The sequence below is a fragment of the Carcharhinus amblyrhynchos genome, chromosome 4 (genome assembly GCF_965287045.1).
Source record: "Carcharhinus amblyrhynchos chromosome 4, sCarAmb.v2.hapA, whole genome shotgun sequence".
Taxonomy (NCBI): Eukaryota; Metazoa; Chordata; class Chondrichthyes; order Carcharhiniformes; family Carcharhinidae; genus Carcharhinus; species Carcharhinus amblyrhynchos.
The window spans coordinates 64,203,675-64,223,456 of NC_137327.1; positions in this window are offsets into that span (position 1 = coordinate 64,203,675).

A 19,782-nucleotide genomic window follows, 5' to 3' on the forward strand; every position below is an offset into this window, starting at 1 on the left:
TTCTTGGCATCCTGTCGGGATAGTTTCCTTGAACAGTACGTTACAGAACGTACGAGGGAGTGAGTTATCTTAGATCTGGTACTGTGTAACGAGGCGAGTAGAATTAGGGATCGTCTTGTGAGGGACCCTCTTGGGACACGTGATCAAAATATGGTTGAATTTCTGATGCGGATGGAAGGTGAGAAAGTAGGGTCCCAAACCAGTGTCCTCTGCTTGAACAGAGGGGAGTATGATAAGATGAGGGCAGAAATGTAGATTGGGGGCGCAGATTGGTTGGTAGGTTAGCTGAGGAACAGTGGAGAGTTTTTAAGGAGATCTTTTTCAGTACTCAGCAGAAACATATTCCAATGGTGAAGAAGGGCTGTAAGAAAAGGGATAACCAGCCGTGGATATCGAAGGAAATAAAAGAGAGTATTAAATTAAAAACCAATGCTTACAGTGTGGCTAAAACTGGTAGGGAATTAGATGATTCGGAAAGATTTAAAAAGCAACAAAAAATGACTAAGAAAGCAATAAAGAAAGGAAAGATAGAGTATGAAGCTAAACTAGCTCTAAATATAAAAAAGATCGTAAAAGTTTTTTACAAATATATAAAGAAGAAGAGACTGGCTCGAGTGATTGTTGGACGCTTGGAGGACGAGAGCGGGGATTTAACGTTGGGTAATGAGGAAATGGCTGAGACTTTAAACAAGTTTTTTGTGTCGGTCTTCATGGAGGAGGACACAAATAGCTTACCAAATATTGAAGATAGCTGGTTGGTAGGGGATGAGGTCCTTAATACAATTACTGTTACTAGAGAGCGAGTGCTTGGTAGACTAATGGGACTGAAGGTACACAAGTCCCAGGGACTGGATAGAATTCTTCCCAGGGTTCTGAAAGAAATGGCAGAAGTAATAGCAGATGCCTTAGTAATTATTAATCAAAATTCGCTGGACTCTGGGGAAGTGCGGGTGGATTGGAATTCAGCTAATGTTACGCCTCTGTTTAAAAAAGGTAGCAGACAAAAGGAAGGGAACTATTGGCTGGTTAGCTTAACATCCATAGTTGGAAAAATGCTAGAATCCATCATCAAAGAAGAAATAGCAAGACGCCTGGAAAGTAACAGTTTGATCAAGCAGACACAGCACAGATTCGTGAAGGGGAAGTCGTGTTTAACAAATCTACTGGATTTTTATGATGATGTGACCAGTGCGGTAGACAGAGGGTGACCGGTGAATGTGGTGTTTTTAGATTTCCAGAAGGCGTTCGGTAAGGTGCCTCACAAAAGTTTGCTGCTGAAGTTTAGGGGACACCGAGTTGGGGGTAAAGTGTCAGCGTGGATTGAGGATTGGTTATCGAACTGGAAGCAGAGAGTTGGAATCAATGGATTCTTTTCTGGATGGCAATTGGTGACGAGTGGAGTTCCGCAGGGGTCGGTGCTGGGGCCTTAACTGTTTACCGTAGACATAGACGATCTGGAGGAGGGGGCTGAGTGCAGGGTAACAAAATTTGCTGATGGCACGAAGATGAGTGGAAAAGCAAATTGCTTGGAGGATGCAGGAAGCCTGCAGAGAGATCTGGACAGGCTGTGAGTGGGCGGGGACCTGGCAGATGGAGTATAACGTTAGCAAATGTGAGGTTATCCACTTTGGTAGAAATAAGAGTAGGAGGGAATATTATTTAAAGGGTCAAAAGCTGCAGCATGCTACTGTGCAGGGAATCCGGGCGTCCTTGTGCACGAATCACAAAAACTCAGTCTGCAGGTGCAGCAGGTGATCAAGAAGGCGAATGGAATGTTGGCCTTTATCGCGCGGGGGATAGAATATAAAAACAAGGAGGTCTTGCTGAACCTGTAGAAGGCACTGGTGAGACCACAACTGGAGTACTGTGTGCAGCTTTGGTCCCCTTATTTGCGTAATGATATATTGGCCTTGGAGGGAGTACAGGGAAGGTTCACCAGGCTGATACCGGAAATGAGGGGGTTAGCTTACGAGGAGAGATTAAATAGACTGGGCCTGTACTCGTTGGAGTTTAGAAGGCTTCGGGGGGGGGGGGGGGGGTGGATCTTATCGACACTTACGAGATAATGAAGGGGCTAGATAGGGTAGAGGTAGAGAGATTCTTTCCGCTTAGAAAGGAAAACAGAGCTAGAGGGCACAGTCTCAAAATAGGTGGGGTGGGGGACAGTTTAGAACGGAGTTCATGAGGAACTTCACTCAAAGCGTGGTGAATCTCTGGAATTCCCTGCCCATTGAAGTGGTGGAGGCTACCTCGTTGAATATATTTAAGTCACGGGTAGATAAGATTTCTGACAGACAGAAGAATTAAGGGTTATGGGGATAAAGCGGGAAAGTGGAAGTGATCCACTTCAGATCAGCCATGATCTTATCGAATGGCGGGGCAGGCTCCAAGGGCTAGATGGCCCACTCCTGCGCCTATTTCTAATGATCTTATGTTCTTTGGCGGTAACATTGCACGTGATGAAATTGATCATTTATGTATTTTCTTTCTCTCAAAGACAGAACGGCTACTGAGGAAATGACCGGCCAGTTCAAGATCCATGTCAGTTTCAGTGTTGGGGAATAGACTGCCATTTCAATGTACTGAACGCTTACACCATTGGTGTAATGATGGTCCCATGATATGGAAAATGCTCCTGCTGAATGTGAGCGTAGAGTAAAACATGCTGAGTTCATAATTACCGGATTTCCCTTCTAATTGTGAACGTGTAGTCAGAGTCCCATCAAAACAACAATAATAGCGGAGTCCAGACAATCCTCCAACTCTTGCAGATAGCGTTCTAATTTTTGCGTTTTTGTGTGTTGGTTTGGTAGCTATTCAGCCACCAGAAGAGATACGCAGCTCTGTTATATGATCACCCCTTAGCCCCATGATAAATCTTTGTCTGCTCTCGGTATGTTGACGGGGCCAGCTCACTGGCCGGTTTTCGGGCTCCTTCCCACTCCCAGAATCCCGACGGAAAAAAAAAATCTTCTGAAATAATCCAACTCGGACTTGGAAAAGTTTTTGATCGGCTCGAAGTCTCCTTCTGCAAGTGACTGGAGGCTTGGCTGAGCTCCATTCATAGCATTAGCACCTGAAAGTCCCAGCCGCCGATGCCGTTGGGGACTCCCTGCCGAGATGTCTGTCCTGTCTCAGTAACTCCTGCTGCACAAATTGATCAGCGAGAGCTTTTACTTGTTCACTTATTCGAAACCACAATCCGCATGTGACTCTTGATATCATTGTACTTCAATTGGTGTTAATGGGGCGATGCTAATTCGTAATTGGTTTAGGGATCGTGTGATCGCTATGTGAGTCCAAACCGGTATGATCAATTTCTAATGGGCTTTTCGAGTTTGATGGTCATCCACTGATATTATTTCCAAATTTCCCCTGGCGGGTCCACTATTTTGTCAATTGCTTTCTGGATCATCCCTCTCCTTATTGTATGTTTTTGTCACTTCCATCATCTCTGTTAAGATGAAAGAAAGTTTCTTGGCTACTTCCTTGGCAAATTATTCAGAATTGAGCACACTTCTGGGCATGCCACCATGATAGATATGTTGAGCTGGTAGTTTTAAATCTCATTTGATCGGTATTGAATCAGGCGCTTGCCATTATCTCTTTGAATCTCTTCAACGTGCGCCCACCAGCGGCAAAACAGCAATGTTTCCCGTCGGCAAACGCAGCGCTCGTCAGACCCCCTTCAGTCTATGCTAATTGTGGAGACCCCATCCCCCTCCCCATGTCGCTTACATTCAGGTCCCAGCGGCGCCTGATTCGCTGTTGTCGAGAATTAGCACTCAGACCAAATAAGAGGGAACATCATTTTAAGACCGCCCATCAGTACCCAACATAATTTCAGCAAGCACCTGATTTTTTTTCCGAAAAGCTGCCCCAAATTCCTTGGGCGATGTTCGAAACCGTGCAGGAGAAGAGGGCTACCCTCTTTGCGATGGTCGTGCCATGATTAGTCCATGTTCTAGCAGAAGCCTGTGATGACAAGGCAGAGGAAGTAAGCTTCATTAACAGGCGGACTTTACAAATGCCACAGGTAGATGAATGCCCTCCTCCGACTGTGGTTAGTATCCACCTGCCTGCTGCTGGCATCATTGACATCGGTAACCTTTGACAATTCACCTTAAATCTCTAAAAACATAAAGCACACGAACTCCATTCCTATCCCTCAGACTCCAGCCAAGAAATCCCCGTCAAAATACCCTTAAAGGTTCGGCGCAGTGCCCACACATGTATGCCATCACCTGCCTACCTTGCTATCCTCGCCACATCGCAATCTGATAATGCCGTTATTGTGTGTCCATCAGCTAAGATTCCCGCAGCTGCAAGGAACACAAGAGACGAGTATTGATTTGGCTGTGCTTTGGATCCTCACTCCCTTTGAGGATAGGGGCCTGGAAATACTGGGGTAGGGCCCGAAGCGAGATGTGCTAAGACGTTAGTTCGGAATGCCCCGCCGAATTGTAGACGTCATTGCACCTTTATCTCACATGAAACGATCATTTCCCAGAAGCTTGATATTCCCAACGGTAACAAAATATCATTACCCTTTCACGATCTCCATCAGTGAAACAAAACCATCAGATGTATTTGTCCCGTTAAACCCGTGCTATGGCTATCTGGTGATCGGACTCTCGGCTCCGGAATTTGAAGAATTTGAAGTTAATGGACATTTAAACTAGGCGTGACAACTGTCATGCTTAACAATAGAAGGCTGTGATATCAGATTTTCATCCATTAAAATAGAGGCAGAATATCCAGGAGGGCGTTGGAGGTGAACTGTGCATGTCGGAGGACAGTGTGAACAATGGAGATATAAGATGCTGAGATAGGCAGATTGAGTGAGCCAAAAACAATTAGATTTTGCATTCAGCTTGACTGGCAGCAATTTAAAAGTTGGATATTTCTAGACGATTACTTGTACGAACATAAAATTGGAACAATATCAGGACGAAGGAAAGGTATGAGGAAATCGTTATTTCTGACGAATTAGCAGAATGCTGATTCGCCATTTGGGAATATCCACAATGAGTGAGCCGCTTTGGAAGAAATTATTGGACTCAGTCCTGAAATGATATGGCACCTGCCCCAGACGTGCTAAATCGTTTCGCGACGATATCACAAGCTGAGCACAAGGAGGAACAAGGATGGAAAACCGATAACAAAAAAAAACTGTGAGGGCAGAAGACGACTATTTATTGAAAATGTTGTAATTTGAAAAATGTAACATACATGGATATTTTCACATCACATATCAAAGGATGAGGTGGGAGAGGCGGGTGGTGGTGACAGTGATAGCACGAATAGAGATTTCAACTATTCCTGGAATGATAATCGAGTGAATTCAAATTCATATGAGAAAGTGCGATGAAACATGAGCAAATTAAAGAGAGAATCAAGCGTATCACGTCTGGATATTGCGTAGAGCAAAGATTAGCCAATCTATTAAAATTAAGTCAATAAATGTAGAAAATAGCGCAAAGAATTGTTTTCCTTTCATGTTATCCATAAATGTGGAATGACTAGAACTCGAAAACCCGACGACGGAGGAGCATGGTCAAAAGCGATGGAGAGCCATGCGTGGAGTGAGTTTCAAGGCAAACAGAAAATCCACAATTAATATTTGTAGAAAAATCCATCTGCGTTTTTCGAAAATGTCAAAGGCTTGACCGAGGATAGATAAACGCAAGGTGAATACATCGTTTATGCACTCATCGCGCAACACTTCCTCGTTTGCCTAATTTAGCCATTCGTTTTCACCGCTGCGTATGTTAACCCTGTTTCTCGGAATGTTGTTATCGAAGATGACCTGGAACCTGCCAGATTCAGAGCAACGTAAGTCAATTTGCTCTCAGCGGTGTTCTGTATGGTCTGTAAATGAACGACAGGGAGTATTTTACTTTTTATTGAATTAAACTGTATGGACATTGCATCAAGTTGATTTTCAATATAATCTCAAAAGCAAATTACAACAGACAAGGTTAAAGTTTCCAAGTGCGAGCTGAGAATTACCTCTGCATATACCGTGTGTTCTCTGTGTTGTTTCGGCATTTCGCCTCGCTTGGAATCGGTCAGATGAAGAGCAGCATACATCAACTTGCCTTCGGCTGAATTTTGTTCCTTCTAGGGATTCAATGTTTACTATTCAGTAAGTTTCATCTTTCGGACACAAGATCTTGCATACATACATACAAATTAGAAGCAGAAGCAGGCCGCTCAACCTCTAAAACCACTTTGCTATTCCTTAAAACATGTTTGATCTCCGTGTGGCCTCAATTTCACTGTCCTTTCTACGCCCTGAATGTTCAAGACTTGCAACCTGCCCCAATTCAGTAAGCTTCACAAGCGTCTACAAATTTCCGCATCCCTCTAACCTCCTACAGTTCGTTGGCATTTCCGAGGCATTATTCACAGTAATTCTTTACTTTTGAAAACAAAAGCAAATCAGCATTCGTGTTTTTTTTTTCCAGTTTTCTCTCTTGTCAATCAAAAAATAGTCAATCTTGAAGTAAGTGAATGAATATGCCTTCACCGCTCTCTGGTTAAATCAGTTCTGCAGATGCGTGGCCCGCTGAGAGCGAAACAAATCAAATCTCCTCATCATTGTCTTAAACGGTAAATTATGTTTTTTTTCCAAACGGCATCATGTAGTTTTACCCTTTGTTACAAAGTGTTGCACACTTGCAACGTCCATCCTGTCAAGGCAACTCAGCATTTTTTACTTTTCAAAAGATCACTTCGTCTTCGAGAGTGAAGAGTGTACGGGCTCAATCTGTTAAAAATGTCCTCAAGTAACACGTTCATCGCAGCAATCAATGTGGTGAAACTTCTCTTAATTATTTGAACTGAAATGATTTTATTTCTTAATGAATGACCAAAGCTGCGTCCAATACTTGTGGGCAGGAATTTTACCGACACGCCCATCCTGATTCCGGGGACGGTCGCGACTCGGGGGATGGCTTCCTCCTATACCTTCGAGCGGGATAGTACATCAGAGTCTAAAATATCTCCGCACAAAAAAAATGTTGTTTTTTAATTTTGACTGCTAAAATGGACAACTTCACGATATCTCACGTTATATTCCACCTGTCATTTTTGCACACTCTTTACCGAACCGTGACCCATATTTTCTCCTTGCCACTTACTCACCTATGTGCTTTCTTTCATCAACATCATTAGCAACAATGCATATGGTGTCATCATCCAAGTCGTTGATATCAACTGTAAATAATTGAGGACACATGACACAACAATTGACACTACATTTTTTTTCAACCAGATAAAAGGCCAAAATGTGCCTACTCTATATTTCCTGACAGCTCGGTAATCCTTGGTAGACCTGTGTCATGTGATCTTCCTAAGTGTAACCTTTGATGTGGAACATTATGAAATGCCTATTTGAAATCCAGATGCAGTAACTCCACACGTTGGGTTTTATTCACTTTGCTTGTTACTTTCTCATCCATTATGTAATACAAAAAAATCCAGATTGCAACCCCATGTTTACTCTGCTAACCTCCATCAGATTTTCCAAGTGCCCTGTTACAACTCCTTGATTAATAGATTCAGCATTTTCTCAATAGCAGATGTTAAGCTAATTTTCCTGTAGTTCTGGAACTGTTTCCTTACGTTCTTGAACAAAAGAGCTACATTGGCTGTTTTATTCAACTCTAATTTGTCGCTGACAGAATCAAGGAAATTTTGAAAATTTAAATCCAAGTCATCCATTGTCTCAGCAGTTACTCATTGTAAGACCCTCGCGACAGTTGCATCATGCTTTTGGATTTTCAGATTTGTCGTTACGTTATTTTTTCAGCAGCATCATCCTGTTGAAAGTAATCGTTTTAGGTTCTTGATCCCGTTTCGCATCGAGATATCCAATTATTTCTGGTATGCCTTCTGGATCCTCTACAGCGATTTGTGTCCCATTGATTCTGCTTTCGCTTGATTGACATTATTAATTCATCAGATTCGCTCTTTGGAGGAGCAGCACTTTATAAGTAGTTGCTTTTACAGCACCCGTGGAAACTCTCCCAATGTGTGCTGCATATTCATAGCTAACGATCGGTCCTGCTCTGATGTTTCACTTCATTTTAACCATTATTCGCTGTAATTTAGGCAACTTGTTCGTCTAACCTACCAGTAGTCTTCAGGGAATTGATTTTGTTTATTTCAATTTGATCTTATTGATAACTTCCTTTGTTAGCCTCGAATGATATGTCCACCCCCTCCAGATTTCTTTCTGAGCCAAATGACTGAGAATTAGAAAACACCACCTTAAATGTCTGATAAAAGCACAACAGCTGTGGATGCTGGAATAACAACAGAAAATGCAAGAAAATCTTAGAAGATTGACAGCATGTGTGAAGAGAAAATAGAACCAAGTCTAGATCACCCTTCGTCAGAAGCTCTGACCTCTTGTCAACCATGCCACCACAGCATTTTGCACTAACAAAAGACCGAGAATGGAAGTAGCAAAGTTCAGAGACCATTACAGCACAGAGACAGGTCCTTCGGCCCTCCAAGCTGAAATGTCAACTTGCGAAAGAGAAAGAAGGGCTGCCTGAACAGTATAAATAGTCATTTTTTCCTGAATCGCCTAGTGGATAAAAAAAACATCTTAAGCAAAGAAAAATGGGTGATCTGATTTTAAATATTGTAAAGAGGAGAGGCAATAATACTGCTCTCTATTCTCGTTACCGATTCTACGCTGAGATTAGAAATTTGAATTTTATTTGTAATATAAATGCCGTAGCACGTCTTCACCATATTGCAGCTTGGTTTGCGCAACAAGAAATCCAATCTGCGAATCTTATCCTAACTATTTTTCGTAGCCGAAAAAGGCATGTCATATCACCGGATATAGATGAAAAGTTAAAACTGTTTTGAACTATTCAAATAGCTGGCAGAGTTTGCAAACGCTTTTACCATTTTTCTAATTTTACTTGTTTATACATGAAGTTGTGCTTTTGCAGAAAAGAGGAAAAGCCAAGTCCAATTCCCCACATGTTTAAAGGAATTTATTTCATGTGATGTATCAATCTTTCACCTGAACTTGAGAACGGAAGTTCAGGATTAATAATAAGATGTTCTTACCTCATCTGTACGCTGTGCAGTATTTCTTGATTTTTTCTTTGCACCTGGTGAAATTCATAAAGGACAACGTAAAAATACGGGGCATATTTTCATTTGACTCTACGTCAATTAAGTCAAATGCAATTCATTCTAGCAAATTATGGCGACACGCTGATTTCGTAATATATCTCAAAATGTTCAAACCAAACGAATTTGTTTCGCAATCATTTCTGTGTTAAAGCTACGCAGACACCATTGAACTATGTAATTTGCATTGTTACGGTTAGATCTTTAGACTGCAGTTCGGAAGATGAAGCTGAGAACATTATAATGTCAGATGTTCACGTCATACTTGAGTTGAAGCTGCATGGAAGAGTGATGGTATTACTCCGTCAGTTAATTATGCGAATTATACCAATAAGCAGCTTTGCCCCGTCTTATAGTTGCTCGAGTCGAATACTTTAAGATTTCGTCTGCGAGCAAGTTATTTGTTTCAGTGTGAAAATTCTCATTCATACCTTTGCATTTCATGACTCCGATCAGTGTCATTAGGGTAAAAAATAGAATTGCAAGTGCACCACCGGACCATCCACCGACCATATGAATATTCTTGTTAGAAGGATTAGCTATCAAAATGAGAAAATGTCTTGTAAGCCATGTGCACACAGCTCTCAATATCAAATGCATAATTTTCAATTGCACTGTGAACCGAACATCATGATACACAATATAAAACTTCAGTACATCATTTTAATTATCGAGATGAATGCAGTTGCTTTACGAATCGTTCAAAAAAAAAACGTGATTGAAACACATAGATCATAGAATCCTAGAGTCGGAGAATCCCTATCGTGCAGAAGGAAGCCATGGAGTCTGCATCGACCAAATTCCCATGCACGCTCTGTCGCCCCAACTCCACATATTTAGGCTTCAAAGGTCCCTGACACCAATGTACAATTTAGCATGGTTCACCTAACAAACACATCTTTGGAGTATGGGAGGGAACCGGGGCACCATGAGGAAACTCGCTCTTTCAGTGGCAGAATGTGCAAACTCCACACAGCCGCCCGAAGCCCGAATTGAACTCTGGTCCCTCGTACTATGAGACAGCAGTGCTAACCCCTGTGCAAGCCTGTTGGGGACATACCAGCAATGTTGAATGAGATACATTCCCATTCATGACTATACAAAATGCAATAGTTTCCAAGGTATTGTGCCAACCAAAAAACAAATAAAATGTCGTTCCAAGTTTCAGTGCACCACACGCAGAATATGTCCAAAAAATCGCTTGAGATCATCTTTCAAGGAAAGATTTATTTCCGCCTGTTTACTCATCTTACCACAATTACCTGTGATCCCATTTTTGTAGCATTAGTAGTGAGTAACAACTTTATAAACGAGGAATCAAGTTCTCGTTTGTGTCTGCAGCTATATGAAATGACTCAATTGGTCGATTCTATAGCTCGGGGATCCATTATTTTTCAGAGCCTCGATTGAACATTGAAGGCGGAAAAAAGACATAAAGATGGGTACCTGGCATAAAAATAGCTGTCCGACACATAAGGGGTTAAAAGGCATTAAACATGCACTAACGTCCAGCGCAGAACCTGACTTTCAAACACAGACAGACAATCACTTAAAATTTAAACCACAGGACAGGCAGTTAATTGAATTAAAACAGGGAATGAACGCTTCAGGAAGCCAGGCGCCTTAAAAGAAACAAAGGTAGTCCTGGGATTATCGGGGTCTGATAGCGAGATTAAAAGAAACACAAAGGGACCATGTACTACAAGAATAGAATAAATTAAGTCATTGATAAGTGGAAATGTACCCATTCATGGAACAATGTGATATGGGAACGATAATGGCCGTACCTGTCTGTAATAATGAGCTGAGAAATGTTGTAACCATTTGAGTACAACGATGTAATAATTGTGTCCTGTCCACTAATTGTGTAAAGGGCATGAAGTTGGACTGCTTCTATTGTTTCATCGAGAGAAGGAAGCTGTCCAGTACTGCAGAGTGCTGGTCCCTTTTCTCCACGACGCTTCGTTAAAAATAAACTGTGTTACTAACCCTCCAGTCGGTCTCAGGAGTGGTATTTTTTTCCCAAACAACATCAATGCTGTATTATTTTCTGAGTTGCAATGTTATGCAGTTAATCTGATTTATGGGAGCAATACTGAAGAATTAAACCCATTAGTGGTTAGGTTGCATGATGCAGACTACAACATATCCTATTTTGAAACCAAAAGATTAGAAACCTGCACCCAAAGAATACAATAAGATTCATCAATATATGAGCATCAAGCTACTCCAGTAATAATTTCCTATGCATTATCGTTTTTCATGCATTTTTGTGAAGGGTGATAGGGTAAACTATCATCGTTCATGTAAGATTACCTTTATCAAAAAAGGTATAGCTGGTATTTGCTGGCATTGACCTGGAAACGTGATATACTTGACAGATATAAACTGTGCCTTGTTCGATCGCCTGCTGTTTCAGGCTGCTGACATCTTCAAAAAGCCCCTCGGAATTTGCCTGTTGTTCATTTTGAAATCCGCTGACAATTTGAACACCGTTTTTATACCAACTGAGGTTAAATTCTTTAGGATAAAAAGCCGCAGTTTTGCACTGGAGTCCAATAGTAGCAGATGAGATCTCTTCGGATGATAAGGACATAATTTTCAGGGGAACCGGTGGAGCTAAATTCAAGACAACAATACAAATAAATTGAAAAAGTGAGCTTCTGCTTGAAAAAATTGTAATTTTATTACTTCCTGGCAGCAGGTTGATTTAATAATCGGTATTTTTATATTGCGATGTGGTGTTTTTCATAGGTTTTCATAAGCCTCCAAAAGTTTGGATTGTGAGCCCCGCACTCTTATAATTAGCGAAAGAGCATTGAAAATGTAAATATTGCTAGCGACCGTAAGATCATTCATCAAGTAACAACGTTCCCATATTGAAAACGAACTTTTATTATTAGTTTTGCTTGTACTTTGCTTGGCAAACTTCAATTCAAGTAGCATTTTTTTTAAAGATAGGGTGTTGATAAACTTTGCAGTGTCGCTGCGACTGCAAGTTTTCCTCTTTGTTGAACATTTGTGCTTCCAATCATGTGAAGGTGCTTTCCGCGTTTTGCATTTGTTTATTTTAATGTGGTATTAATTGTTTTTTGATTGGCTTCATCGACTAAACATGGCATATTTCAACTCACCATATATGAGAACTCGCACAGCAATATCGTTCACAATCGTCCGAGGCTGAATTTTGACTGCACAGTGATATGTTCCGGCATCCGGTACGCCGACATTCAGGAGATGAAGGTACGCTCCACCTTTCATTATCTGGAAGCGTTTTCTGCTGTCCTCCTGCAAAAACCCCTTCTTACCAACTTTCCACCAAAACGCCGTTGCATTTGTAACGTCGGTATGGAAAGGGAAAGGACAACGCAAGGTTACGTTTGTGAATCTGAGCGCCTTTATTGCTTCAATATCCAATGTGCCCATAGCAACTATCAAAAGAAAATTGAACACACACAAGCTAGATCATGCATTTGCAATAAAAGTTGATGTATACTCCGAAAATAACATCACCCATTCAGTCCACGTATACCGTAACGATTTAATGTGCCTCACTGCTAGAGTTACTCTCCAGTTCCAGCATTTGTATCTACCTGGAAGGAAAATCACCAAAAAACATTTGCCCCAAAGCGACGAACCCATGAGCATATGGACGCAGAGATAATACGATGAGATTATATATCGAACCGACGGACATCCGTCAAATGGGCGGCTCCGATTTGATTATAAACGAATACTGACCCATGGCATCAGAAAGCAAATGAAAAGAAAGTGCTGAATGATACAAATGCATGTCTTTCGAACAAGGTATTCTGGCATGTTAATGAGCTGAAATAGTCATTGGAAACAGAAGGCAATTATATCAAAACAGACTGGTAAGTGTGCGGCGTGACGAATGGTATCGATGAGCATATGGCATTTGACACGTCAAGTCCATGAATCGCCATTTTGTCAGCCACCATGGGGAAATAATATTTCATGTCTTCATAATATAGGTCCCCCAAATATTTGCGTTGGATTCACTGTGGGCTTATGTTGATCGTTTAAATTTCCATCGGTTCTAACCTTCTGGTTGATTCAGGCAGCAAACACTTGAGAAGTCCAGAGAGCCTGTCATATAAATATGACTGATATTGCTTAATGCACAATCAGGTTGTGGGAGATGAGGTAATTTCCCGGTAATGGAATATCTGTGGAAATTTCCGAATTTGACTTCAAGTGGGTTTTGCTATTTTTCTGAGCGGAGTGTCGACTAGAAGTTTATTGAATTAAAAGCACAGTTGGAGCTTGGGCTCAGCTTGTTTTACGCCTCGCCAGTTACCTTTTAAGCTATCCCCATTTCCAGCTGTGGGCCTGCAGCGTCGGTTTAAGACACTCTTCTCCAAGTATCCTACGAATAAGAATATATCCGGGACAATATACAAATTGCTGAGTTAAAAACGAGACGTACACTTATCACAGACCAATCAATTTAATACACTTTGCTGATACGTTGTATTTCCTTTGGAAAATTTCGAACACCATCACTGACAAGAAATTGATCTTAACATGGATTATAGATATGAAAATCAGGTATCAGGTGATAGTCACAACCAACGACACCAATGGAGCATTTGACCGAGTGTCAAGGAGCTCTAACTTAACTGGCGTCAATGGGAATGAAAGGGAAAACGCTGACTGGAAGCATACCGCATACATGGGACATCAAACGCTGTTTTTGGTGAATTTATGTCAATTAACTCAGTCCCAGTATAGCAATTCAGGAGTTATTCGGTGTGATGTCCTGGACCCAAACATTTTCAGCTGCTTTTTTAATGACCTTGCTTCCATCATAAGGCCGGAAGTGTGGATTTGTTTTCGGGTGACTGCTGAATATTAACAAGAATTTGCAACTCATCAGATAACGAAACAGTCTACAGAGGGGAAAAAACAAGGCCTGTACAATATCCAGGCATTAGCAGAAAACATGAGAAAAAAATCACGCCACATGCGTGCCGAGCATCTCAAAGATGTTAACTAGCCTGTTAACGGTGCATGACGTTAACATCACTGAGTCCTCCATAGTCAACATCCTGGGGGTTAACAGAATAGAATTTAAACTGGTTTAGCCACATGCAAGAGTGGCTTACGCGGCAATTATGCGGCTAGGATTCGTGTGGCGAGAAACTCTCTTTGTGTTTCCCGAATGCTTGTCCTTCATTTATAAGGCTAAGGTCTGGAGTGTGATGGAAGACCTACCGCTTGTCTGGATGACTGCACTCGCAACAACATTCAGTATGTTCCACACTATTAGGTCAAAGCAGCTCGTTTGATTGCTCCCCCCTTCGCATCATTTAATCCGATTTTAAAGAACAAAGAACAAAGCACAAAAACAGCCCGGGAAACAGGCCCTTCGGCCCAACGAGCCCGCGTGTCATCGAGAAGACAAGAATTGCAGATAAATGCTGGAACGCAAAATTACCAAGTGACTTTAACAACACACAAGAACAAAACAATGTTCATCTACAATGCAAAATAATCCAACCATTGATTTTTGATATTCAATGACATTCTCCTCACTGAAAATCACAATATCAACATCCAAAGGGTTATCATTTACCTGATACTGAAGTAAATCATCCACATATACTGTTTGGCATGTACATGAAATCTGTAAACTAAAGGGTTCGTAATCTGAAGTCAAAGCCTGCATAAAGCAATATGGTTGTGGTTGCAGGAGGTAAATAATCTAATTTCTTGCATATCACTACAGAAATTCCGCAGTGCAATGTCCTCTGATTAATGAAGCAGTGTGATGGAATGTCCTCGATGAAGCTCAGCACATTCATAAACACATCCTGGAAGTTCCCCTCATCAGTCACCATGCAGATTTGGAAACGTTTTGCCATTCGGTCAAAATCCTGGATCTTTCATCTCGCACAGCTTCCAGCGGCGCTGTTGGTGTACTTGTAACTTAGAAAATTGCCAAGTGACTTTGAAAGGCAACGAGGGATGGTCAGTAAATGTTGGCCTAACTATCAATGTCCACAAAGCGTAAGTTAAGTTACAAACTGACATATGGTCTTCAATGCAGTACGTAATGTTGATAGATGTATGCTTCTCGACAACGCACACCTAACCTCCGTCGTTGTGTACTTGAAACAACATTAACTGAAAATGCTCCAAACTGCATTGCTTATTGTTTTACCAGTTCCATCAGCTCACCGTAATTTTGACACCAGTTAGAACAAAAGGACAAAAAACAGCCCGGGAAACAGGCCCTTCGGCCCAACGTGCCCACGCCGCCATTTTAACGTTACCAAGTCCCCGCCCCTCCCCCCCCCACCAACCCATGACCCTTATCTATTGTTTATGGCATTCCACATTGAGGGAAACTAATTTACGGACAATTTATTACGTCCAATCAGCCTAATAGCACATCTTCGGGGTGTGGGAGGAAACCAGAGCACCCAGAGAAAACCCACGCAAGCACGGTGAGAATGTGCAAACTCCCACAGGCACTGGCCCAAATCCATGTGTCTGCACAGCAAACAGTGATAGCCACTGAACTGTCGTGTTGCCCAACATCTGGTCCAGTTTAAACACACACTAATGACATGAAGCGCAGGGCTACTCTCGAACATTCAAGAGCAGCCCAAGTACGACCCATCGCGTGTATGCCGCTCGTTGGACAAGAAGAAGGACGGATTTAAAACCTGTGAGTTAAACGAGAAAAACATTAGTATCATACCACATCCTTTTACATTACCAGGGACGTCCCAATGCTAATTAACCTTATTTAAAACAATATCCTATATCCGCCCATCTCCAACCCACTCATGTGCCTGTCTAACTTACTCTTAAACAAGCCTAGCGTGCCTGCCTCCACCACCTTACTTGGCAGAGCATTCCATACCCCCACTACCCTCTGTGTGAAAAACCTCCCTCTAATATCTGTGTTATACCTCTCCCCCCTCACCTTAAGCCCATGGCCCCTCGTACTGTGTGTCCCTAACATAGGAAGTAGCTTACCTCTGTTTACTCTATTTATACCCTTCATAATATTATATACCTCTATTAGATCTCCCCTCAGTCGCCGTCTTTCAAGGGAAAACAGCCCCAACTTGCTCAATCTTTCCTCATAACCCAGTCCTTCCATACCAGGCAACATCCTGGTAAACCTCCTCTGCACTCTCTCCAGAGTCTCCACATCCTTCCAGTAGTACGGCGACCAGAACTGGACGCAGTACTCTAAATGCGGCATAACCAAATTTCTATACAACTGTAACATTGGGCTCCAGCTTTTATATTCTATACCCCTTCCTATAAAGGGCTAACATACCACACGTTAGTTCAGACAATCTTTGTACAAGGCTCAATTATGTGACATAATATAGGCAATTACATGAAAATCTGGAAACTAAAAGTGTTCATTATTTGCAGTAATACCCAACACAAAGTTATACGGGTGCAATTCCAATAGGTCAGTCATCTAATTTCCAGAACATCACCGCAGGAATTCCGCAGGACCCCATTCGCAGATGAACTGCTTCATCAATGACCTGTCTTCCATCATAGGATAAGAAATGGGGAAGTTTCTTGATGTTTGCAAAAGATTCAAAATTACTTGTACTTGAGTTTGAAGCACCTAATATTTAAACGGAATAGGCCTGGACAATATCCAAGCTTGAACAGAGAAGTGCCAGCTGACGTTGGCAATACCCACTTGTGAAAAAATGACCGACTACACTCAGAAGGAATCTAACTATTGTGACTTCACATGCAGAGCAACTTCCATTAATGAATCTCACACTATCAATATCCTGGAGAGGAGTGGGGGGAGGAAGGAAGCGAGTGGGGGGAGGAAGGAGGGGAGTCCCAAAAGCTTCAGCCCCTGAATCTGCACAACAGGTTTGAGATTCTTGCCCCCAGTGTGGACAAGAACAAGAACTGCAAGGTGGATGAGCAAACTGCCCACGGTACGGTAGTGCAGAGAGCGGTCGAAGCAGAAGAAGTAAAGAGAAATGTAGTGGCAATTGGGCATAGTGCAGTCAGGGGTATAGACCCTGTCCTTTGTGACAAGGATAAAGAATCCCGAAGGTTGTGTTGCCTGCCTGGTGCTCGGGTCTAGGATGTCTGATCTGGACTGCAGAGGAACCTGGAGTGGGAGCGTAAGTATCCAGTTGTTGTGGTTCATGTAGGTGCCAATGACATCTGCAAAATTAGAACTAAGAATCTGCAGAGGGAGTACAAAAAGCTGGGAACCAAATTAAAGAGCAGAACCAACAAGATGGTTATATCTGGATTACTACCTGAACCACGCGCTGATTGTGCAGGGTAAATATGATTATGGAGGTGAATGCGTGGCTCAAGGACTGGTGTGGCAGGAATGGGTTGGAATTTATGAGGCATTGACGCAGATGGGAGCTGTTCAGATGGGATGGATTTCGTCTGAATCGTGCTGGGACCAGAGTCCTGGCAAATCGTGTAAATAGGGCTGTTGATAGGGCTTTAAACTAATTAGTTGGGCGGGGAGTGGGGGGGGGGGGCGGAGGTGAGGGGGCGGTGGAAGAGGGTGTAGGGGTAGGGGGAATTACAAAACCTAAAGTAAAAGAGAGGGTACGAGCGCAGGTGAATGTTGAGGACATTCTACTCATTACAGGAGTAGGGGGCACGGGAGAGGTTAGTAGCGTTTCTACAAGTAGGGTCCAGATAAAGGCTGGCATAAATATACTCTACCTGAAAGAATGAAGCATTCGAAAGAAAGTGAATGAGCTGATTGCACAAATCAGCACAAATGGGTATGGTCTAGTGGACATTATGGAAACCTGGTTGCAGGGTAACGGGGACTGGGAACTAAATATCCAGGAGTATTGGGCATTTATGAAGGATAGACAGGAGGAAAAAGAAAGTGGGGTAGCTCTGTTAATAAAGGATAATATCAGGGCACTAGTAAGACAAGATATAGGGTTCAACGAGCAAAATGTGGAATCATTGTGGGTGGAGATAAGAAATAGTAAGGGGAAAAAGTCACTGGTGGGTGTGGTCTATAGGCCCCCAAATAATAGAACAAAGAACAAAAAACAAAGAACAAAAAACAGCCCGGGAAACAGGCCCTTCGGCCCAACGAGTCCACACCGCAATTTTAACATTACCAGTCCCCCCTCCACCCATGACCCTTATCTATTGTTCATGGCATTCCACATTGAGGGAAACTAATTTAGGGTCTATTTATTACCTCCAATCAGCCTAATAGCACATCTTTGGGGTGTGGGTGGAAACAGGAGCACCCGGAGAAAACCCACTCAAGCAGAGGGAGAATGTGCAAACTCCCACAGACACTGGCCCAAATCCATGTGTCTGCACAGCAAACAGTGATAGTCACCGAGCTGTCGTGTTGCCCAGAATTTGGTGCAGTTTAAGCCCACACTAACGACATGAAGTACTAGGCTATTCTCGAACATCGAAGAGCAGCCCTATTATGACCCATCGCGTGTATGCCCCTCGTTGGACAATTCTGAAATGGGGCAGGCTATAAACAAGCAAATAATTGATGTGTGCAAAAACAGGACAGCGATAATTATGGGGGATTTTAATCTGCATATTGAGTGGTTAACTCACGTCGGATGCAATGGGCTTGAGGAAGAGTTCTTGGAATGCTGTCGGGATAGTTTCCTTGAACAGTATGTTACAGAACGTACGAGGGAGCGAGTTTCTTTGATCTGGTACTGTGTAATGAGGCAGGTAGAATTAGGGATCTTCTTGTGAGAGATCCTCTTGGGACACGTGATCACAATATGGTTGAGTTTCTGATGCAGATGGAGGGTGAGAAAGTCGGGTCCCAAACCAGTGTCCGCTGCTTGAACAGAAGGAAGTATGATAAGATGAGGACAGAATTGGCTAATGTAGATTGAGGGCGCAGATTGGTTGGTAGGACAGCTGAGGAACAGTGGAGAATTTTTAATGAGATCTTTTTCGGTACTCAGCAGAAATATATCCCAATGGTGAAGAGTTTTGGGCGCCGCACCTGCGCAAGGATATTTTGGCCCTGGAGGGAGTGCAGAGGAGGTTTACTAGGCTGATACCGGAGTTGAGGGGATTGAGCTATGAGGAGAGGCTGAATAAACTAGGCTTGTACTCGTTAGAGTTTAGAAGAATGAGGGGAGATCTCATTGAGACGTATAAGATGATGAATGGGATGGATAGGATAGAGGTGGAGAGACTCTTCCCGCTCAAAAAAGACAGTAGGACTAGGGGGCACAGCCTCAAGATAAAGGGGAGGCGGTTTAGAACGGAGTTGAGGAGGAACTTCTTCACTCAAAGGGTGGTGAATCTCTGGAATTCTCTGCCCGTTGAAGTGGTGGAGGCTGCCTCGCTAAATATTTTTAAGAAGCGGGTTGATGGGTTCTTGATAAGAGAGGGGATTAAGGGTTATGGGGAGAATGCAGGAAAGTGGAACTGAGCCACAACAGATCAGCCATGATCTTATTGAATGGCGGGGCAGGCTCGAAGGGCTAGATGGCCTACTCCTGCTCCTATTTCTTATGTTCTTATGTTCTTATGTAAAAGGGATAACCAGCCATGGATATCGAAGGAAATAAAGAGTCTTAAATTAAAAACCAATGCGTGCAGAGCGGCTAA